General features: G+C 44.0%; 1 pseudogene; it reads left to right on the top strand.

Annotated features, from left to right (window-relative positions):
• The first annotated feature begins 12,688 nt into the window (after nt 1–12,688).
• Nucleotides 12,689–24,272, top strand: LOC149434917 (ferritin light chain, oocyte isoform pseudogene; annotated as a pseudogene).
• The last annotated feature ends 464 nt before the right edge of the window (nt 24,273–24,736 follow it).

Genomic DNA, 24,736 nt, shown 5'->3' with positions numbered 1-24,736 from the left:
TTTGATAAAAAAAACAAAAAAAAACAATGGCAACTGTTATATACACAGAGCTCTAGCAAACTAAATGTCAACTGCAGGCACTACCCCATTAGGAGTCACTGAGTTATTTTCGGGCTCCCTGTCGTTCTGGGCCCCCTTTCTGAAAGCTCGACCCCTGCTGACACCACAGGATTCTTTTGACCAGAGTAAATTACCACCAGAAAGTAGACTCACACACGGCTTGGAGTAAACTAATATTTATTTATTTCAGGTACTTAGATAACACCATCAATTTACGCAGCGCTTTACATATATATTGTACATTCACATCAGTCCCTAACCCTCAAGAGGGAACAATCTAAGGTCCCTAACTCACATTCATACACACACATACTAGGGACAATTTAGACGGGATCCAATTAACTTACCAGCATATCTTTGGAGTGTGGGAGGAAACCGGAGTACCTGGAGGAAACCCATGCAGGCACAGGAAGAACATGCAAACTCCAGGCAGGTGGTGCCATGATTGGGATTCAAACCAACGACCAGGCAGAAGTGCTAACCATTTAGCCACTGTGCTGCTCGATATGAGGTTTATATTAAAGTTCAATGTAAGCTTGGTTACACAGTACAAAATGGTATTGGTAATTGAAATAGTAACGATTACTCTTAGCAACTCTAAGCAAAGAAACAACACATACTGCAGAATTTCAATCAGTTTTAGCAGGCCTGCTTTTCAAAAGTTAACCCAATACATTCAACCTGAGGTGGTGTTAACCCCAGTGAGCAATAAAAACTAGCAACAATAGAACTAACTCACTTTGGGCCCTCAGAATCTGGTGGCAAGGCTTAAATCTGAGATAAAAGAGCTCATTGACCAGGGTAGTCAATGTCCCCATAAATGCAGTGAGGCTTCTTCTGCTTGCTTGCTAGGGCCCAGTTTGTGCACAAGTAGGCAGTAATGTAGGTGACAGTTCCTGACGGGATCAACACAAGGAGAGGAAAAAGAGAGAATAATGACTTTCCCTTTAAGTGGTACTCGGTTGGTTGGTGGACACTTGAGTGTTGTCCCCTTTAATGCACTGAGAGGGCAGCTTTAGGAAAATAAAGTGTCAAACTGGCAATAGGGCTTGTTGGCAAAAGGACAACTCCACTCTGGGCTGCAGTAACAATGGCAATGGTGGTAGAAGTTCCTTTAGAAAGGTGGGACAATAGTAAAGGGAGCACTAATGTGATCTGGTCTGCAGAAGGTCAGCTCTAATGATTGGACTGTGCTGCAAATGTGTTCCTCCATAGCAGCTATGGGAACTAGGTTTCAACATGTTAACTGAATGCAATGTCCACAACCGTGTGCCGGTAAAGCAGGTATGAGAAGAATGTCAGTGTTCTCTTGCTTAACTGGTGTATGGGAATCTCTCACCCGATCAGTAGCTTCCAGTAGCTTCCAGCAGGTCCTAGCTGTCTCTCTCTCTCTGTCTCTTGGGATAGGGGCCCCCACAGGTTCTCCAACCTCATGTGCAGCGTTCCGTCTGGGCACCCCACTCTGGGTCACCTGCTGGTAGACCGACTCGGTGAACAGGGTGGCAAGGCCAACGGTCAGTGGCTCCTCCTTGCTCCTCCTCTCTCCGACTCTGCCGCCTGGTCCAGTTCTCCAGCAGTCAGCACTACTACTCTCTCTCTCCTTCCTCTCTCCAGCTCTCTCGCTTCCTGTTCAGTCTCCTGGGTTCTGTATATATCTGCCTCTGCTCACACGCCAGCTCCTCTGGGAAAAGTAGTCATCTGATACACTGCTCCCCAGCACTGTCCTGCAGTTCAGCATATGAGGTCCATGGGGCTGCTCAGCAAAATGTGAGTGCCTCTGAACTTGCAGGACACTGTCATCTTGCGTTGGTTTTAACATCTGGCAGCTGACATTACAGCAATGGTGTTACACAGCCAGTTGGGGGTTAGATCTACTTTACCAGAAATTATCCCCATCATCGCCAGAGTATGTTTTAAAATGGGAATTTGTTTTCAAGCTCTTCTGGACTGGGTTAAGGACTGGTGTGGAGTATGGATATCAGATTGCAAGCTCCTTGAAAACAGGGCTGATGTAATGCAAGGTTGCAAGATCCTCTGGGAAAAGGACTGATGTGTAGCATGGATATTAGATTGCATGCTTCTAGAGGATAGGAACTGATGTGTAGCTTGAACATTAGATTGCAAGATCTTCTGGGAAAGGGACTGAAGTATTATATGGACATTAGACTGCAAGCTCCCCCAGGATAGGGACTCATGTGCAATATAGATATGAGAGTACAACCTCCTCGGGGATAGGGATTAGTGTGTAGTATGGACATTACACTGCAAGCTCCTAGGGAATAGGGACTGATGTGTAGTATGGATATCAGATTGCAAGCTCCTCTGGGCAAGGGACTGATGTTCAGTATTATCATTAGATTGCAAGATTCTAAGGAAAGGAACTGATGTGTAGTATGGACATCAGACTGCAAGCTCTTTGGGGATAGGGACTGATGTGTAGTATGAAATTAGATTGTGGGCTCCGTGTGAATAGGACTTATGTGTATATGGACATTAGATTGTAAGCTCCATGGGAAAATGACTGATGTGTAGGCCAGGATGGCCATGTTCCGTAGAGCATCTCAGAACCTGTACTGTGCCCTCCTGGTCCCAGTATTATGCCCTTCTGCCTCCCCCCCCCCCAACCCCCCCCCATAATGTGCCCTTTGCGTTGATTAGTCCTTGATTTATAGCACGTCTTCGTATTGTTTAAAATTGATTTTTATTAAAAGTAATAATAAATATGTTTAATTCTGTCAACTATTTATACTTTAATTCTTGAGAGTAGGTGCACAAATTAGGGTAGGCTGGTAAGGGCCCCAGTGCATTACTTTGCCTAGGGGCCCATGATGCCATTAAGATGTCCCTGATGAGTCTCGAGACTTGACAAAGCGCAACTGCGCGAAACATGTCATCTTGGTAACCCTACACATGCTCCCAGCTGAAGCCAATGCCGGACACTGCCTTCGCTTGCCATGGTGACACCACCCAGGATGCTGGTACACTGACACCACGTGATTTGAAGCCGACAGGAGCATTCTCTCATCTCAGCTCCTCTCAGAGCAGACAGGCCATCCATTCGAGTCAAACTGTCCACTTCAGGCTGGTCAATTTTATTATATTTGCTACTTTGTCTCACCCAATAAAGATGCACCTTCACTAAGGTGCTTGTCTGAGAGCATTTTCCACAGGTCCTATTTTTTCCAGTTCTCTTCATCATGCAAATGATTAACAAGGCAGCAGTGGTGAGCTCATGATTAACTGTTCACATGTTTCCACCTGGAGTGGCCTCTCTGCGCTCATTTGTATGAGTTTCCCATACCTCTGAGGGCTGCCTAGGGGCCATAAGTGCATAGGGGTCCTATGATAATTTTGCATTACATCATACTTGCCAACTGTCCCGGATTTGCTGGGACAGTCATGCTTTTTACTAAGCTGTCCCGGGATGGCCGTGTCCTGTAGAGCATCTCAGAACCTGTACTGTGCCCTCCTGATCCCAGTATTGTGCCCTCCTGATTCGCCTTGTACTGTGACCTACTGCCTTCCCCCCACTCAAACACCCCCCCCCCCCCCCGTAATGTATCCTTTGCGTTGATTAGTCCTTGATTTGTAGCACGTCTTCTTATTGTTTAAAATAGTTTTTATTAAAAGTAATAATAAATATGTTTAATTCTGTCAACTATTTATACTTTAATTCTTGAGAGTAGGTGCACAAATTGGGGTAGGCTGGTAAGGGCCCCAGTGCATTACTTTGCCCAGGGGCCCATGATGCCATTAAGATGGCCCTGATGAGTAGTATAGACATTAGATTGCAAGTTCCTCTGGAATGGGACTAATGTGTAGTATAGACAGTACAGAAATTTCAAGCTCTTCTGGGTTAGGGATTGCAGTATGGACATTAGTTAGCAATCACCTTGGGAAAAGGAGTGTTGATTAGATTGCAAGATCCTCTGGGAAAGGGACTGATGTGTAGTATAGACATTAGAAGACAACCTCCCGGATGATAGGGACCGGTGGATAGTATGGACATTAAATTGCAAGCTCCTAGGGGGCAATTTCTTCTGGGTTATAGACTGGTGTGAAGTAAGGATATTAGATTGCAAGATCCTCTGGGAATAGGACTGTTGTGTAGTATGGACATTGGATTGCAAGATCCTCTGGGAATAGGACTGTTGTGTAGTATGGACATTGGATTGCAAGATCCTCTGGGAATAGGACTGTTGTGTAGTATGGACATTGGATTGCAAGATCCTCTGGGAATAGGACTGATTTGCAGTATGGATATTAGTTTGTTCATTCTTTGGGAAGAGGACTGATGTGTAGTATGGACATGAAATTGCAAGCTCCTTGGGAAAGAGCGTAATGGTTCTATGTACTCTGTAAATATGTCAAAGTTATACAAGCATAACAATAAAATTATAATCATTATCGTATCACCAGCATTGTGTGTGACTGTAGCAGGGAATTGTAATGGAATTGGATTTTGCTTCAGTGATACACAATGCTATGAATGTTTTTATTCACAATGGTACAACACAAATGAATAATAATAATGGGATTTGTGACTGTGCTGGGCCCTGGAAACTCCATTAGAACAAGAACTGATGTAAGCGATGAGCTGCTTTTCTCTGCGTTATCACTCTGCAAAGCCCTGAAATGTACACAGAATGGCAGATTACTCAAAAAGAAAAAAACTTCCTATTTTTCATTTCTCTGGACGACAAGAACGTAAAATAAGTCTTCCCCAGAAATGCCGGCCAAATTCTTCACACTTTCAGCACTTGATGTCAACACTGGAAGGCCAGAGAGATAGCGTAAGAAGTGAGGAAATGAGGCAGACCCTGATAAGAGAGCGCGGGGGAGTGAGACCGCCGAGCAACACAATGGGGGGGGATGGAAGAAGTTACCAAATTATGGACAATTCTGAAAATAGAAATAATGTGTGGAAATTGTGGAGACTGACTCAGGAGGAGAAAGGGGTCACAGATAAGGCAATAGGGATAAATCAGACACAGCATGGGGAACAGAGCAAATGGAAATGTGGGACATTTTTATAGAATATTCCTAAATAAATATATATATATATATATATATATATATATATAGTGTGTGTGTGTGTGTGTGTGTGTGTGTGTGTGTGTGTGTGTGTGTGTGTGTGTGTGTGTGTGTGTGTGTGTGTATATATATATATATATATATATATATATATCATCACAAAGTACAGTACATCCTGCCAATTCTAAAAGGATATATTCCTCTGGAAACAACCTAATTTTTGTTATCTAATGCCATTTTACTCAATGTTCCTCATTTATTGACGAAAAATACATAAATCATTTATTATTCATATATTACAAGCAACTAAACTCCTTCTCCCAGCATAGGCATATCCAGGGGCGGACTGACCATTTGAGCACTCGGGCACTTCCCGAGGGCCTGGGGTCAGTAGGGGGCCCCATGAAATGCCCCTGGCACCTTTTTATAGGCTTTTTTGGGTGTGCTTTGAGTGTGGGGAAGGACACAGGGGCCCCATGATCCCCTATTGCCCAGGGGCCCCATGAGTTGTCAGTCCGCCCCTGGGCATATCCATCCATCTTTAACTTCTATTATTTATTTTGCATGTATTACAGTACCTCCAGGACTACTAGGACTTCTGCCAGAATTTCCAGAATCCATTTCAATGATACTGGGCCAGTACGTCCAATGGTGCTCACAGAGTCCCTTCCAGGATGTCCAAAGCAACAATGGAAGTGTGCTCTGACCCAAAGAGTATTTGCACATCAGCCATGAAAATGGCTGGTGCTGTGTCTTCTCACTACCCCTTGTTAAAAAGACCTGTAATATTGAAATATAAGATTGCCTTTCTGTTGCCAACCTAGATTGCCAAGACTATCCTTTTGATTGACACATTTGCTTGACCTCTGCCTGAACCTGATTAATCTCTTGATTGTCTCCTGTCTTGACCGCTGCCTGGACCTGATTACTCTTTTGATTACCACCTACCTTGACCCCTACCTGGACCTGACTAGTCTCTTGATTGCCTCCTGCCTTGACAATTGCCTGGACCTTACTACTCTCTTGATTGCCTCCTGACTTGACCTCTACCTGGACCTGAGCAGTCTCTTGATTGCCTCCTGCTTTGACCCATGCCTGGACTTTACTACTCTCTTGATTGCTTCCTGCCTTGGCCCTGTCTAGACCTGACTAGTCTCTTGATTGCCACCTGCTATGACCCTTGCGTGGACCTTGCTATGCCTTTGACTGCCACCTGCCACAACCCCTGCCTAGATCTGACTACTCTCTTGACTGCCACCTGCCTTGACCCCTGCCTAGATCTGACTACTCTCTTGACTGCCACCTGCCTTGGCCCCTGCCTAGATCTGTCTACACTCTTTACTGCCACCTGTCTTGACCCCTGCCAAGACCTGACTACTCTCTTGACTCCTACCTGCCTTAACCACTTGCCTACCAGGCACTTTTACCCCCTTTGGGCCCAGGCCAATTTTCAGCTTTCAGCGCTGTCGCAATTTGATTGCCAATTGTGCGGTCATGCAACACTGTACCCATATGAAATTTTTATCATTTTTTAACACAAATAGAGCTTTCTTTTGGTGGTATTTAATCTCCACTGGGTGTTTTATTTTTTGCACTATAAACAAAAAAAGAGCAAATAATGTGAAAGTTTTTCTTTGTTTCTATTATAAAATTTTACAAACAGGTAATTTTTCTCCTTTACTGATGTACGTTGATGAGGCTGCACTGATAGGCAGCACTGATGAGGTGGCATGGATAAGCAGAACTGATAGGCCACACTGATGAGGTGGCACTGGTGGGAATTGATGAGGAGGCACTGATGATGCTGCACCGATGGGCGATCTGCTCTGACATTTGCTGGTTATTGGCAGTACTTTCCTCACTCTGTGACACAACAATCACGGAGAGCGCCGGGTGGGGACACACAGGAGGGCGTCATATGACGCCCTCCCAGAACTGGACAACTGCGCTGTATCCATCATTTGGCTATAGCGTAGTTGTGAAGTGGTTAACTCCTGCCTAGAACTAACAATGTATATGCCAATCTCCCAATGTACAGTCTCCCCAGCATAGACTTTCTGTCCTCAGCAACTTTTTCCTGAGATGATCCTGGGTGCTGCAACCTGGTACCAGTCCTAAGCAACACGCTCTGAGGGCTATTAAGACTTTCAGCTCATCTCCATCATCAGGAGCTCTGGTGAGGACCAGTTGGCTCACCCTGCCTCCAGGATGGTGTTGCCATAACAGCGTGCCACTGCCGATACTTTTCTTCAGATCACTGTATATAAATACTAAAGCAAGGAAAAAAAAGGTCTCTTAGGCCATGCATAATGGAAATACCCCAATGATGTATCTCAGGGTAATCACAGTATCCACTGTCTGATAAGTCTACATCCTCAATTGTCATGTAGGTTTGTGTTGATCACATTTGGCTCTCTGAATAGTACACTATTATTATTATACAGGATTTATATAGCACCAACAGTTTGCTCAGCGCTTTACAATATAACTATGTTCTGTTGTATGACATATCTCATAATATTAAACATCTCTTTATGCATCTAACAAAAAATTCAGCTTTTCTAAATAGACTTTTTGTTGTACCATAATTCATATACCTGTGTAGTCTGACCATAATAAACTCATAATCCAGAACTTTCTCCATTGAGAAACCCAATTTTACCGACACTAGTCATCGGGGTCAACATAGAACTCCATTCGCACATTTTGTACAAACACAGGTTAATGTGCGAGCAAGTAGAAACATTGTCTGATATAACTGTGTATAATGTAGCAGTTATGAATGAATTGTCCTACAGGTTGTCATTTATAGTGCAAGGAACCAATCTTACCAAAGCTTTCCAGAAACAGCTAAACAGCTCATCGTCTGAGATGAGTCCATAAACCTGTAAGCTGCAGCTTCATAAGGGATGACCTGAGGTTTCTCCAGACCTACAAGTGATAACAAAAATTGGTTTCCACTCCAATCCATCCATGTTCATAGTATCATCATCCATAAAACAGTGTTCAGTGTCAAAAGCTAGTTGCCTGACAATGCTCAGAGTACAACACTAATCGGTTTCCTAACGTGTTTCGTCCATACATCCAGACATACATACATCAGAGGTATGTGAGAGGACTGAGGAAATCCCTGGTTGTCACCAGAACTAGTGTCCCGATTCCTCTTCTGGTGACAGCCAAAAATGTGGGATTTCTTTTATTCTCGGTGATAGCGGAAACAGCGAGGGTGAATCTCCCCAACGGAGGAACAGACAGCAATAACTATCTGACCAATGTTCGAATCCATCCTGCTTCTATCCAAACCTACAAAAAAGTTTTGACTTTAGTTATACTTTACAAGAGAAGTGCTGGATTGGAAAAAACAAACATTTATACTCATCTAGATCTGATTGATGCTGCTGCTTTCCCAGCAGCCTCCTCTAAGATTGAGAACTGTGTGGTCACATGACTACTGACCACTCAGCTCCTAGTTCACTCGATGCTGAGAGTGGTGCCTGCCAGTTACACCACATTCGGCTCTGCCTCTCCAGCACTTGCTGGTGTGCCAAGCTGTGCAGGGGGTGCAAGCGACCAACTCAGACACTCGATAGCATGCTGAGAGGCTGAGCCAGCTGCTGGTCAGGCATCCAGGTGGTATCAGGCATCATCTATGGTCGGGATCCTTGCACAGCATGGATTGGCTCTATGACATCAGAAATAAGTGCCCTCCTGTGACCCTGAAGAGGAGTGTGGCCAAAAGAGCATCCTTCCCTTTTAATACCAGTTCAGCACTGGGATTTTATGTAGGATTCTTAGACACTTTGTAAATAAAATTTGTAGATTTTATAGCGATTGGTTGTGTGAAATATTATTTGTACCTTGAAGCCTATCACCGGAGAAAGTAAAAATACTCTCTTGCAGTGGGGCTGCCTCCGTACTGCAAGCGTTAAATGCTCATTGAGGCCTAGGACAGTGGTGGGCAACCTTTTTTTTCAACTGAGCCAAATCTTGCCAAAACCACGATTGAAATTTATTTTGAGAGACACATTTTTAAAACTGAAAATACATCCCCCATATAGTAATTCATCCCCCATAGTAATTCATCCCCCATATAGTAATTCATCCCCCATAGTAATTAATCCCCCATATAGTAATTCATCCCCCATAGTAATTCATCCCCCATATAGTATTTCATCCCCCATAGTAATTCATCCCCCATAGTAATTCATCCCCCATAGTAATTCATCCCCCGTATAGTAATTCATCCCCCATATAGTAATTCATCCCCCCTATAGTAATTCATCCCCCATAGTAATTCATCCCCCATAGTAATTCATCCCCCGTATAGTAATTCATCCCCCATATAGTAATTCATCCCCCCTATAGTAATTCATCCCCCATATAGTAATTCATCCCCCCTATAGTAATTCATCCCCCATATAGTAATTCATCCCCCATATAGTAATTCATTCCCCATATTGTGTCAATTCACTTACCTTTGCTCCGCGCGTTCCTCTCGCCGTGTTCCCGCGCCGTTCCGGTCTTCAGGGCGGACTGTGAGAGGAGAGGAGTTCGTCACGCTGCCCCGCCTACATCCTGACAGCCAATGTTTGCCACGCTCCGCGGGGCGGATTAAAAGGTCCGCCGGGCCGTAGTTTGCCCATTGCTGGGCTAGCTGCAGAGTCCTGACTTTTGGGGCGGCAGCCCGAGAGGAGGGAGGGGAGCGGGCACCCGGCACACAGAAGAGCCGCATCAAAGTGTGTAAAGAGCCGCATGTGGCTCGCGAGCCGTGGCTTGCCGACCACTGGCCTAGGAGATGTTGAAAAACAGTTTTACTTCCCCGATCCTCCCCTCCTCTGGCTCTCTTCTACTCCCTCAGTGTCCTCACTTCCAATGCAGGACTGTGGGATATGCATTGTACTTGATGACATCAAAGGACCTGTGACAGCTGGAGCATAGGGAAGAGGAGGCTGTGGGGACAGGTCTTACAGCCTGGAGGAGCCTACACCTAAACGAGCATTTACACCTTCCAAGGAGATCATTTGCAGATCTCCCCTAGCTAGAATAAACCCTGAAGTGATGTTTAAAACATAATTTCCGGTTTCTGGTAACAGTCTCCCTAGCCCTTGCGTTCAGGGAAAAAGCTAATGGAGTGTGGTCCGTGCTGCATTAGCTTCATTGAAAGGCAGGTGAGACATCATGGGTCTAGAAGACCCCTGATGTCCCAATAAACAGAACCTGCCTTAAAAAAAATTATGTCTCATAAGGGAGCTTTTTGTCAGCTTTTTAGTGAAAGTAGAAAAAAAAAGAATGTCAACACAGATGTAACATATCGCCACGCATGCCACCAAGAGAGAAATTATTCTAGGCTCATTATTCATGGTTAACTCTAAACCGATGACCTGTGGGGGCTTTTAAAGCGTCTCCTATGGAAAATATAGGATACAGGACTTTATCGTCGTAAGTAAGGATTTTTTTCCCTGGCTGAAGCAAACTAAATGAGGCTTTATAGAGGGTTTTTTTTTTTTGGCCTTCCTCTGGATCAAGGAGTCTGCAAAGTATGGCCCACAGAGACTCTGATGGGGATACAAATGGGAACATAAATATACAGGGAAATTCTGATGGGGACACAAATGTACGGGAAAAGTCTGATGGGGACACAAATGTATGGGAAAAGTTTGAAAGGGACACAAATGTATGGGAAAAGTCTGAAAGGGACACAGATGTTCGGGGAGACTCTAATGGGGACATAAATGTGCAAGGAAAAGTCTGATAGGGACACAAATGTGCTGCAAAAGTCTGATGGGAACACAAATGTGCAGGGAAAAGTCAGATGGAGACTCAAATTTATAGGCAAACTAATGGGGACCCAAATGAATAGGGAGACTTTGGTGGGGACACCAATGTATTGGAAAAGTCTGATGGGGACACAAATGTGTAGGAAAAGTCTGATGGGGACACAATGTGCGGGAAAAGTCATATAGGGACACAAACGTATGGGAAAAGTCTGATGGAGATGCAAATGTATGGGAAAAGTCTGATGGGGACACAAATGTATGGGGAGACTCTGATGCGAAAACTAATGTATGGGGAGACCCTGATGGGGAGACTCTGATGGGGACCCAAATGAATAGGGAGACTTTAATGGGGACACAAATGTATTGGAAAAGTCTGATGGGGACACAAATCTGCGGGAAAAGTCATATAGGGACACAAACGTATGAGAAAAGTCTGATGGAGATGCAAATGTATGGGAAAAGTCTGATGGGGACACAAATGTATGGAGAGACTCTAATGGGGACACAAATGTATGAGGAGACTCTGATGGGGACACAAATGTGCGGGAAAAGTCTGATGGGGACACAAATGTGCAGGGAAAAGTCAGATGGAGACTCAAATTTATAGGCAAACTTTTTAATGGGGACCCAAATGAATAGGGAGACTTTGGTGGGGACACAAATGTATTGGAAAAGTCTGATGGGGACACAATGTGCGGGAAAAGTCATATAGGGACACAAACGTGTGGGAAAAGTCTGATGGGGACAAAAATGTATGGGGAGACTGATGGAAAACAAATGTATGGGGAGACTCTGATGGGGACCCAAATGAATAGGGAGACTTTGATGGGGACACAAATGTATGGGGAGACTCTGATGGGGACACAAATGTATGGAGAGACTATGATGGGGACACAAATGTCTGGGGAGACTCTGATGGGGGCACAAATGTATGGGGAGACTCTGATGGGGACACAAATGTATGGGGAGACTCTGATGGGGACACAAATGTATGGGGAGACTCTGATGGGGACACAAATGTATGGAGAGACTCTGATGGGGACACAAATGTATGGGGAGACTCTGATGGGGACACAAATGTATGGGGAGACTCTGATGGGGACACAAATGTATGGAGAGACTGAATTTATTTTGTTTGACCTTTTGTTAATTGCTCAAGTTAATTTCAATTGTCCTCACTTTTTTTTTTGCTAACGTTCTTTTTCTTTTGTCAATAATCATCTGATTACAATACAAATCCATGTAAAATGTATCCGTCCATTTTAATTTTATTAATTCATTTATACATTTTTTTCAGCACTCAAATAATTGTAAAATTTACAATGTGGCCCTTGTAGTGAACAGTCAGGAAACTCTGCTCTGGATCAAGGTATAACGCTCTGTATATGGAAGTCTTCTGTTTTCTGTGTCCGGTATTTATTTCCACTATTGATTGAACTAGATGGACTTTTTTCAAAAATGCCCTAAACATGGAACAATATATGTCACGTATGATTCTGCCTTGAAATGAATCCGTGTGCCGTGTGTGTTTAGTTGGAGTTCCTCTTAAAACACCCTGGCAGGGCTGGGATGAGACTCGCACTGACAGCGAGGAGGCAGGTGGCTGAAGTTGGCGCCGTTGTGAATCCTCATAGCGTGTCTCACTCTTCCTTTCATCCAAGGCATGGGAATTCCTCACTGATTCATACTCTGCAATCTCAGGCTATTTCCCCAAATTCTCTTTCTGATAAAAGCGGGTCACTAGGTTCTCCGCAGTGACGAGGCAGTTGGGTAACCCTTCTCTGTGCCATCACACAGGATGTCCTCCTGACCACGCGATGACCTCTGCAGGTCACATCACGGTCATGGATCCAGAAATGCCGTACACGTCTATCCACGTGGAGCCTCATACTGTACACAGGAACAACATGTCACAAGAGGGTTATCGGAAATCTGTTACATACTGAAAAATAATCAGGTGGAGGGCGAGAAGGTCACGCCTAGATCATGAAAGGGGAACGAGAGGGGCTTTTGAAAGACAACCCAATTCTTTTAAACTTGTTCATGTCATTTTAAAACCATATTTACTATTTTTAAAAATGTTTTTAGAATAAAATAAAATTTCACTTTTTTTTTAAATTTTCATTCAATGTTGAAAATAAAATGTTATGTACGGTTTAAAATGTTAATGTCATTTTCTCAATTTTTAAAGTGGTTGTAAACCCTTCAGGGGCGGACTGACAACTCATGGGGCTCCCAGGCAATAGGGGATTATGGGGCCCCTGTGTCCTTGCCCAAACTCAAAAAAACCTATGAAAAAGGTACCAGGGGCATCTCATGGGGCCCCCTACTGACCCCGGGCCCTCGGGCAGTGCCCGAGTTTCCAAATGGTCAGTCCGCCCCTGAAACCCTTCCATATAACCAGTGAAGTGACTGTCCTCAGGAGACACACAGAGATGAAACAAATCCTCCTACATAAGTTGTACCTGTCTATCTGCGGCATTTGTCCTCCACATCAGCCTTTCTCAACCAGGGGGCCAAGACACCCTGGGGTGCCTTGAGGTTTCTTCAGGGGGCCTTGGCAAAATCTCTAAAAATTTCCCAAAACTTGTATGCAAGCCAGCGGGTGGAACAAGCCTGCCTTTTAGTTACACAAAGCCACAGGTTTTCATTGTGCACTATTACGACCTTCTAGCCACCAGAATCTTGACAACCAATTACATCATCAGTTAATAAGAAGGATGTCGGCTGTCTGCACAGCATCCTAGTTTGAACCCCCCCTTCCCCTCTCCTTCAGTGCTGGGGTCATATTAACTCAGTGATAGAAGAAAAACTGAGGGAGAGGAGAAACATTGGAATACTAGTCAGTACCAGTGTGCAAAAGTGTATTTGCTTTAGAAGAATAAATCACCTCTAATGTTGGGTGTCCTACATGTGTAGGTGTTACTGCGTTATATAAAATTATTAGAATAGTTTTTCACATTTTAGAATGAGGTGCCCTTTTAAAATTATGGACAGTCTGGAGGCACCGCATTTTAGAATGGGGTGCCTCAAGACTGTCTCTATAATTTTAAAGGGTGCCTCAGGATTGTCAATAATTTTAAAGGGTGCCTCGGGATTGTCCATCATTTTAAAGGGTGCCTTGACTGAAAAAAGGTTGAGAAACACTGCTCTACACTCTTGTAAAACTCAGAGATGAAAAGGATTTTTCACAGACTCACAAAGCAAGGGGCGGGGAGCTGCAGTTACACACTGTACAAGAGCTCTGAGAGCTGATTGGAGGGAAGGGACATATCCCCCCCTTCACACAGCACACAGGAACAGAACTCAGCTGTCAATCAGCTGGAGGTCCCTCCACTGTCACCTTGTTAGCGCTTGGGTCAGGAAAACCTGTCAGAAGTGAAAGGAGACAGAAGGGGAAGGAGACATAAGAGAGAAATGACACTTTATATATATATATATATATATATATATATATATATATATATATATATACACACACACATACATACACTGCATTTTATTACAAAATATATAAAAAATATTTTTAACAATATATTTTATATATATATATATATATATATATATATATATATATATATATATATATATATTTAGTATTATAGTATAGTATATACTGTATATCTTTAAAAATACAAATCTACATTATTTGGAATGCATTTACAAATATATATAAAAATATATGTTAAAATGACTTTTTTATATGTTACAAAAAATCTGATGAATATATTTAAAAATATATAATCTTAAAAATGTAGATTTGTCTTTTAAAGACATACAATACATTTGAAATGTATTTTTAAAAATATTTCTCATATACTTTTTAATAAAAACGTATTTCAACATGCAGTATATATATATATATATATATATATATATATATATATATATATATATATATATATATATTGCATGTAGAGATGTGTTTTTATTACAAAATATATGAAAAAAAATATATATATATATATATAATATATTTTATTTATTTTTTTAATATATTTAATATGGCCAAAATTGTAGCATTTCAACATTTTTCAAATACCGTATTTGCCGGCGTATAAGACGACTTTTTGACCCTTGAAAATCTTCTCAAAAGTCGGGGGTCGTCTTATACGCCGGTACACATGTTAGGGGGGCTGCGGCATTAAGTACAGGGGTTTGCAGGGGCTGACGTCTCTTACCTGGATCCAGTCCCACGACGATCCGGTCCAGGAAGCGCGGCGTCTCCTTCAGTTCGGCCACTGGATGTTCGTGCGGCTGCGCGGCTCCGCCTCCTCACCGGTGATTGGCCGCCAGAACTGTAGCTCAGGAAAGGCACACAGGCGGCCAATCACCGGCGAGGGGGCGGAGCCGAGCGGCCCCGCGAAAATTGAGTGCCGGAGCAGCAGGTAAGTGCTGTGTGTAGAGGTGCTGCTGCAACCACATATGCTGGCTGCAGCAGCACCGTACTAGAACAGGGTCAGCAAGTGTCAGTGGGAGGAATAGTGCCCCATCATTGGTGTCACTGATACCAATGATGGGGCACTATTCCTCCCACTGATACCAACGATGGGGCACTATTCCTCCCACTGACACCAACGATGGGGCACTATTCCTCCCCCCCACTGACACCAACGATGGGGCACTATTCCTCCCCCCCACTGACACCAACGATGGGGCACTATTCCTCCCCCCACTGACACCAATGATGGGGCACTATTCCACCCCTCACTGACACCAATGATGGGACACCATTCCTCCCACTGACACCAATGATGGGGCACTATTCCTGCCACTGATACCAATGATGGGGCACCTATTCCCCCCACTGATACCAATGATGGGGCACTATTCCTCCCACTGATGCCAATGATGGGGCACCATTCCTGCCACTGATACCAATGATGGGGCACCTATTCCCCCCACTGATACCAATGATGGGGCACTATTATGTGTACCAATGATGGGGCACTATTCCTCCCACTGACATCAATGATGGGGCACTATTCCTCCCACTGGTGTGCATTGGAAGAGGGGTAGTCTTATACGGCGAGTATAGCCCAAACACTACATTTTAGCAGGAAAAGTAGGGGGGTCGTCTTATACGCCCAGTCGTCTTATACGCCGGCAAATACGGTATATGTCAATATATTTGGGAAGAATATTTTTAAAATATGTTTGAAATATATTTTTCTTGCATGTGGGACATATCAGGAGTATGAAATGTTGGCTTTAAGTCTTCTTTAACACATTCTCAATAACATTTGATTTTGCAACAATGAAACAAACAGGATTCCCCAAACGAATGCTTCCTGTGACAAACAACTTAAACCCAACAGCAAACATTTCTTTCATTGCAGCTTACCAATTCTTAGATGTGGCTGCTGCATTCGTTTTCTTTTTTAGGCTTTCTTTTTTTGTATTATCACCTGGTGATCCGGCCAGTAAGTCTGTTAATTTTTAAAAGACCAAACTGTCCTACAAAGGTAGCAGTTAGGGGGTTGAGACAAACTATTTACTACTAATAGGGGTGCTTACAATAGTCAGTTTTGATTTATTCACGTAAAACTTTTTTTTTTTATTTGTTTTTTTGTACAAACAAACATAAAACACATTATATCTTCATAAATACATTATTCCTAAAGATTTTGTAGGGAGGGGAGGGGGGGGAGCATGGGGGGAGAGGGGAGTAGGGAAGGGAGCAATAGAATATAATAGGAATTCACGTAAAACCTTTATCACAAAAGGAAGAAGAAACTGTTGCTGTAATTGATTATAAAGTGTGAGCTGACATTCAACTTCAGTTTGTTAGTGTATCTAAATCTGCTAGTCCATCTAACACTCCCCTCTCCCCAGACTGACAATGCTGCTGTCTGCTGTGCCCCCTGTGTTCCTTCGTCCAGAGTGAGGACACTTTATTGCAGGAAGTGTGTTACTGGCCAGATCCCCAGGTGAAAACAGAGGGGGAAAAAAGCCTAAAAAAAAACTAATGCAGCCACCACATCTAATGATTGGTAAGCTGCTATATATTACGTTTTTGGTTTTGGGTTTATTACCACTATAAACATTCAGAAAATACCGTTTCTTATATTAAAAACATTTACAAGGGTGACTGCTGACACATTTGTGCAGCAAATACTTTACAAATCAACCTCATGGTGAGCTATGAAGCTTGCATCCGATGAACACACCATAAAAATACTGTGGTCGGTGTATGGTGAAATGCAGGAAAAGTTCAATCTTTTTATGGACATATTTTTTCGCTGAGTTCACAGACAACCTGGCCCGACCTGCATTTTTTACAGTCCGTACAGCTCTGAACATACTGAGGGATTTTGCAATCCAAAACCTCACACCACATTCGTATAGAAAAGAAAAGAACAATCCCCTCCGGGTGATTAATGTCCATTGCAGGGATCTGAATGAACGTTGTACCTACCTGTGTCTGCTTTGATGAAATAGCTTTTCTTTTGCAGACTGATTCTGAATGGGGGGAGGGTCTGGTTCATTATGATCACCTGGTGCACTCTCAGTGCTCTAATGAGGAAAGCTGTAGTGTCTGCATCCCCTAAAGCCTGTCATACACGGGTCAAACTCCAAAATAATTTTCTTTTGAAAATCTTTTCTAAGAATTTTCATTTGAATTTCACACTATTAGTGGATGATTTGCCTTAAGGGGCAATGATTAGGAAGCATAAGGAGAGTGTAGAGGAAGCAGGGAGATCCTTGCATTGCAGGTCCTCAGGTACAGCTTTCTCTTCAGCAAGGAGAACAGTGAGCAGGACAGGACCGTATCAAATCTTTGAACAAACGTTGTACCTACCTGTGTCTGCTTTGATGAAATAGCTTTTCTTTTGCAGACTGATTCTGAGTAGGAGGGTCTGGTTCATTATGATCACCTGGTGCACTCTCAGAGCTCTAATGAGGAAAGCTGCAGTGTCTGCATCCGCTAAATCCGCCCATACATGGGTCGAATTCCGAAATAATTTTCTGTCGAAAATCTTTTCTAAGAATTTTCATTTGAATTTCGCACCGTTAGTGGACGATTTGACTAAAGGGGCAATGATTAGGAAGAATCAGGAGAGTGTAGAGGAAGCAGGTAGATTCTTGCATTGCAGGTCCTTAGGTACAGCTTTCTCTTCAGCAAGGAGAACAGTGAGCAGGACAGGACCGTACCAAATCTTTGAACAAACGCTGTACCTACCTGTGTCTGCTTTGATGAAATAACTTTTCTTTTGCAGACTGATTCTGAGTAGGAGGGTCTGGTTCATTATGATCACCTGGTGCACTCTCAGAGCTCTAATGAGGAAAGCTGCAGTGTCTGCATCCGCTAAATCCGCCCATACATGGGTCGAATTCCGAAATAATTTTCTGTCGAAAATCTTTTCTAAGAATTTTCATTTGAATTTCGCACCGTTAGTGGACGATTTGACTAAAGGGGCAATGATTAGGAAGAATCAGGAGAGTGTAGAGGAAGCAGGTAGATTCTTGCATTGCAGGTCCTTAGGTACAGCTTTCTCTTCAGCAAGGAGAACAGTGAGCAGGACAGGACCGTACCAAATCTTTGAACAAACGTTATACCTACCTGTGTCTGCTTTGATGAAATAGCTTTTCTTTTGCAGACTGACTCACCCAATCCAAAGTAATCCTGTTATTCATACGTAATGATCAGCAACATTTAGTTGCAGACAGTTTAGCCGCATTTAGGAAAAGAAGGAAAGCTCTGCGTCCAACTATCTGCAGCTAAACGTGCATTGCATGCTAGTCAGCACCGGGACAGGGTCATCTAGTGCCCAGGGCAAGGAGCCAAAAATGCGCCCCTTCCCCCACTGTCACTACATGGGTACCACCCTGCATTCATTCTTTGCCTCCTTGCTTCTCTGCACCTGGGGCAGCTGCCCCTCCTGCCCACCCCTTGTCCCCTTTCTGGTGCTAGTGACTAGTTCCCTGCCATGCCTCAATTGCCCTGCAACCACGTCCAATGAGCATGCTTGCAGCACAGTAGGAGGGACTTTTAAGGAATTAAGCAGGTGTTGAGGAGGCTTCTCAGTTGCCTGTCAACTGCCTTCTGAAAAGCATAGATCACTTTTCAGAAGGGCAGCAAGAGTTGCCACATATGTGAACTAGGCCAAAAAAAAAGCAAGCAACTAGTCACCACCAGTATTGCCCGTGGTCTCCCTACAGCTGATCTTTTCCCAATTACTGACTTACCATGCCTTGTTCTGCACTGTGTCCATGTGTGAAGGTGGCCATCTTGGTAGAGGAGCAGGGCACCCCGGTGATTTGACTGAAGGGGCAATGATTAGGAAGCATCAGGAGAGTGTAGAGGAAGCAGGGAGATCCTTGCATCGCAGGTCCTCAGGTACAGCTTTCTCTTCAGCAAGGAGAACAGTGAGTAGCACAGGACCGCACCAAATCTCCTGAGACTAACAGAGACAGCAGTGCCTTAGATGATCTCACACTGCAGATATGCCTCTACAATATGAGAATATATGCACAGGAGTGCCTAGGCACAGGAAAAGCGCTTCTATTTTTCAGGATGATTCAAAGAAAAATGGTAGATTTTTCATTGTATTACTTAGACTCCATTTACACTTGTGCCACTTTCCATGCAACATTGGTCGCAGCGCATGTATTTCAATGAAAACCATTAAAATCTATGCGACTTAAAGTCACAACGACTTTAATATGGCTCCTGTACTACTTTGACTTTCATGTGACTTGAGTGCCAAAGACTGCAATGTAAACTCATAAAAGTCCCATGAAAGCCGCATCTTAATGTATCTTGTCTCCCACAGTACACAGAACATGGAAATGCAATTATTTTAGTAAATATAAACTGCTAAATACCTTTTCTCATCAGCAGTTAGAGCAGTCTTGTGACTTATATCAGTGTATAGCTGAGCACTGGTTAAACCTTGTAGAAGGAGTTTTCTTTCTGCTCTAGGAGGATGTGAAACCCTTTGCCCTCTGTCTGAACAGTGCTGATTGGCCCTGTGCTGATCACATGCACTCTCCCAAGAAAAAAAAAAAAACCTCTCTAGCAATACACACCAAACTGAGCATGTGCATGTGACCACAGGTTCAGTCTGTATCAGGTGGTCATTTCAACAAGAGGAGGGGCAGAGAAGACAGGATAAAACAGCCTTTTTACACAATGCAGTGGATTAACCCCTTAGGTTCCACAGTGAGTATAACAAGCATGCTTTACTGCATATACAGACTGATTGTACTGTTGTGGGTTTAGTAACACTTTAACCCTTTGGCGCAGGCGCCTCCCGGCACTTTAAAGGTTTAAGAAGCCGAGAGGTGGGGAAGAGTTTTAGGGTCATGTGACCACTGGGATTCACTGTCACATGATCAGGAAAGGTCCTGATCAAAAGAGGAGATCGGGACCTTTCCGTGAGTACCAGACGTGTGCTGGGAGCGCGCAGGGCAGCACATATGTTTTGTTTTTTTTTTGTTTTTTTAATTTAAATATTTATTGGTTTTAAAAATATTAGGAAAATTAAAATCCACAATATAATTTCTTTACATTCATATAACAACAAAAAACAAATTGTTCATTCATTTCCCATATTTGCTTTATTTCTCCCATCCCTCCCCTTTACAAAACCTAAAGTCACCCCCCTCCCCCACTCTTCCCTTCACCTTCCACTCTTAGGCAGGAGAAAAAGAGGCTTTAAAGGTGTTCTTGTTACAGATGGGTAGGAATAAAGCGAGACCAGGGGCGGACTGACCATTTGGAAACTTGGGCACTGCCCGAGGGCCTGGGCTCAGTAGGGGGCCCCATGAGATGCCCCTGGTACCTTTTTCATAGGCTTTTTTGAGTTTGGGCAAGGACACAGCGGCCCCATGATCCCCTATTGCCCGGGGGCCCCATGAGTTGTCAGTCCGCCCCTGAGAGAGACCTTTTTTTCATCAATTCCCCTTTTGATCTAAACTCTTCCCATTTTTCCCATTTCATATAATATGTTGCCAGCCTATCTTCTTGAATATAAAGCAATCTCTCCAATCTAACAATATGATCCATTCTATCTATCGAGTCTTCTTCTTTTGGAGCTTCTACTTGGCGCCAAAACTTTGGAATCAAACCCTTGGCTGCATTTAAAAAGTACCCTACTCCTGATTCTTTATATTTATTTACTGATAATTCTGTATCATGTTTTTCTTAATTGCACGCAAATACTGGGAGGCCGCACATTTGCGTGCGGCCGGTGTCAAGAGGTTGCACTCTCCCAAGAAAAAAACCTCTCTAGCAATACACACCAATTTTTTCCCAAAATTTGCATTTGAAAAACCACTGCGCAAAAAAAAAAAATTGCAACACCCTTCATTTTATTCTCTAGGGCTTCTGCTTAAAAATATATATACAATGTTTGGGGGTTCTAAGAAATTTATGTAGGACAGAAATGTCAGAATTGGCCTGGGTGGGAAATGATTAAAATATTCGGCTGAACTGTCAAAAGCAAAACATAAGAACTAACTGTATTATTATTGTACTGTCTCATGTATTGTCCCCCATTGTAATGTACAGCGCTGAGCGGACTGTTGGCACTTTATAAATACTGTATAATAATAATAATAATAATAACTAATATTGATAATACTGAAAAAGTCATAAACCAAACCCAGGCTGTATCCGGTATGTGCAGGTTTAACCCTTCCTGGGAAAAAAACCTATATTTTTATAAGGGGGGCACCCAGCCCCCGGAATGACTGAATTTCTGGAGAATCAATGCACCAGTAACTGGAAAGCAGAATTCTGGGAAAGCACGGCCCAAGTCAATAATAGATCATGCAACGGAACCATAAAAGTCCCTCTTAAATTACGGTAATCAACGGCTGAATCACCAAATTAAAACCTGTGTGATCAGATCATATGAACAAGCAGGGGCGGGCTGACAACTCATGGGGCCCCCGGGCAATAGAGGATCATGGGGCCCCTGTGTCCTTGCCCAAACTCAAAAAAGCCTATGAAAAAGGTACCAGGGGCATCTCATGGGGCCCCCTACTGACCCCGGGCCCTCGTTAAGTGCCCGAGTTTCCAAATGGTCAGTCCGCCCCTGTGAACAAGTCAAGGGAACAGGGAAGGTTTTTTTTCATTATGTTCTCCCAGATGACACAATAATGTAAATCTTGGTTCCTGTGCAGTTTTTCAGCCATCTTTACCAACGTCTGAGGCTCCATTCACACTTTAGCGTTGCGTGAACACGTGTAACAGAGTGCAATTCGGTGCATTTTTGAAAAGTGCAGTAAGGACTAACATGGTTATGGTGCCATTCAGGGGCAGCACAGTGGCTAAATGGTTAGCACTTCCACCTGGCAGTACTCGGGTCGTTGGTTTGCATGTTCTCCCTGTGCCTGCGTGGGTTTCCTCCGGGTACTCCGGTTTCCTTCCACACTCTAAAAAGACATGCTGGTGGGTGAATTGGCTCCTGTCTATATTGGCCCTAGTATGTGTATGTATGAATGTGAGTTAGGGACCTTAGATTGTACCAGGGGCAGACTGACAACTTATGGGGCCCCCGGGCAATAGGGGATCATGGGGCCCCTGTGTCCTCGCCCACACAAAAATCACACCCAAAAAAGCCTATGAAATGTACCAGTGGCATCTCATGGGGCCCCATACTGACCCCGGGCCCTCGGGCAGTGCCCGAGTTACAAAATGGTCAGTCCGCCCCTGGATTGTACGCCACTTGAGGGTTAGGGACTGATGTGAATGTACAATATATATGTAAAGCGCTGTGTAAATTGATGGAGCTATAAAAGTACCTGAAATAAATAATTCCATGTTAATGACCCGCCCCCAACACACAGGAAAAAAACATTTATTTCACTACAAAAGGCATGACAAATGTGGTAAAATGCGCACTTAAAAAGTGCACAAAGCCCTCCGGCTGTTTCCGTGGTTGTGGACAGGAGGGCACAGTCCTCCATACATGGTGGACCTGTAGCAAAGTAAAGGGATTTTGTATTCGCATGTATAATTTTATATACTCACTGACTCGCCTCTCCTAGGGAGGCCGGTAGAGGGGGTACCCGGATATGTGAAACGCCTGATCGCATTTATATTTACTGCTGCCAGGATATCCATTGCACGCTCTTGGCGGCCCCCCTTGGTCTCCCTTGATCTCCTGAAGGCTAAGCTGACCTGGATGATGGTCAACGAATGTTTGACTGCTATTCTTCAGGACAGGATGGCATATTTTTGAAAAAACCTGGGATCCTTGGATGCAATATCTTTCAGCATCGTCCTAGGATGGATGGTGGTCAACATGGGATGTTGATAAATATTAATCGTCGCGAGCTGTGTCAGTTCTTGCTTCAACAGTGGTTGGACAGAACCGGGGAGACCGTGCCACACCACCGATCATCATCACCCCTACCTATCCCGCTCATCCAGCCACGAGTCACTATGAGCAGCCAGATCTGCCATAACTACTGTGACAGTGTGACGATCTGTCACCCAGGATTCTCAACAAGGCAGGTTGAGGGGCTCCAGGGTAAGTGTTTGATACGGAGGAAAGTGGCTTTTCACTTTTCTCCTTTGTTTGTAAGGTCTGTTTTGGGATCTGGAGCCCGGAGATTTCAAAGAGATCTGGGAGGGATGAAATCTCCAATCCTGGGACCAGGTTTTGGGAATGGCCAGGAGACTGATTGCACAGGTGTGTGCAGGCCTTTTCATAGAGTCAGGACCAGGGTTCTGGGCTCCACCCCGGGAGATAGGAGTCAGGAGGGCTCCACCAAGGAGAGGTGGAAGCCAATAGCAGCAAGGGGCTGCTAGAGACTAGCTATTGTGGCTAGGTGTGTGCGAGAGCCATGTTTTTGAAAGAGTCTGCAGGAGACAGACGTAAGCCTGAAGAGGAAGGCCAGTGGAAGAGTGTTTATATCTGAGAGAGCCAGGAGGCTGAATTTTGTGTATGTGGATGATCGATACCCCTGTGTGGGGAACTTCTGATGTTTTGAACTTTCATTTAAATAAAAGTGGGCTAAAAAGGACTTAAAAAAGAAAGCGAGTTACTGTGTGCGTTTAACCAAGCTCTACCATTTGAAGCTAATCCCCCACACTACCACCAGGAGAGCGAGGCTGGAGTCAACCGCATCATCAACCTCGAGCTGCAGGCTTCCTACACCTACCAGTCCTTGGGTTTTTACTTTGACCGTGATGACGTAGCATTGGCAAAGTTTTCAAAGTTCTTCCGAGAGCAATCTGAAAAGAAGCAAGATCAAACTGAGGAATTCCTAAAGTTCCAGAACAAGCGTGGAGGACGTATTGTGTTTCAAGATATCAAGAAGCCAGAGGCTGATGAATGGGGGAATGGAACAAGTGCTATGGAACATGCTCTGAAACTGGAGAAGAGTGTAAACAAGGCCTTGCTGGAACTCCATAAGATTGCCATAGAGCCAGGAGCAGACTGACCATTTGAGCACTCAGGCACCGCCCGAGGGCCCGGGGTCAGTAGGGGGCCCCATGAAATGCCCCTGGTACCTTTTTTATAGGCTTTTTTGGGTGTGCTTTGAGTGTGGGCAAGGACACGAGCCCAATGAGTTGTCAGTCCGCCCCTGCACAATGCACGCTGACCCTCATATGTGTGACTTCTTGGAGTCTGAATTCCTGGAGAAGGAGGTGAAGCTGATGAAAAAGCTGGGAGATCACCTTACAAACCTGAGATGTGTGAAGGCAGCAGAGAACGGCTTGAGAGAATAACTCTTTGATAAGTTGACCCTGGGTGAGGATAGTGACTGAGCTTCTTGCTCCTACTAATGGCCTACAGATGTTATATCTGTGCTAGAGCTCTTGTGCTAAGATTTAAGGGATTGTTTTGGGGTGAATAAATGCACACTCTGAAATATTAACCATTTGACGCCCGGCCAATAGCCGT

Source organism: Staurois parvus, unplaced genomic scaffold, assembly GCF_062004578.1.
Source record: "Staurois parvus isolate SC_StPar_1 unplaced genomic scaffold, SC_StPar_1.0 ptg001642l, whole genome shotgun sequence".
Taxonomy (NCBI): Eukaryota; Metazoa; Chordata; class Amphibia; order Anura; family Ranidae; genus Staurois; species Staurois parvus.
The sequence above is the reverse complement of the archived record's forward strand: the minus strand, read 5'-3'. Positions and strand labels throughout refer to the sequence as shown.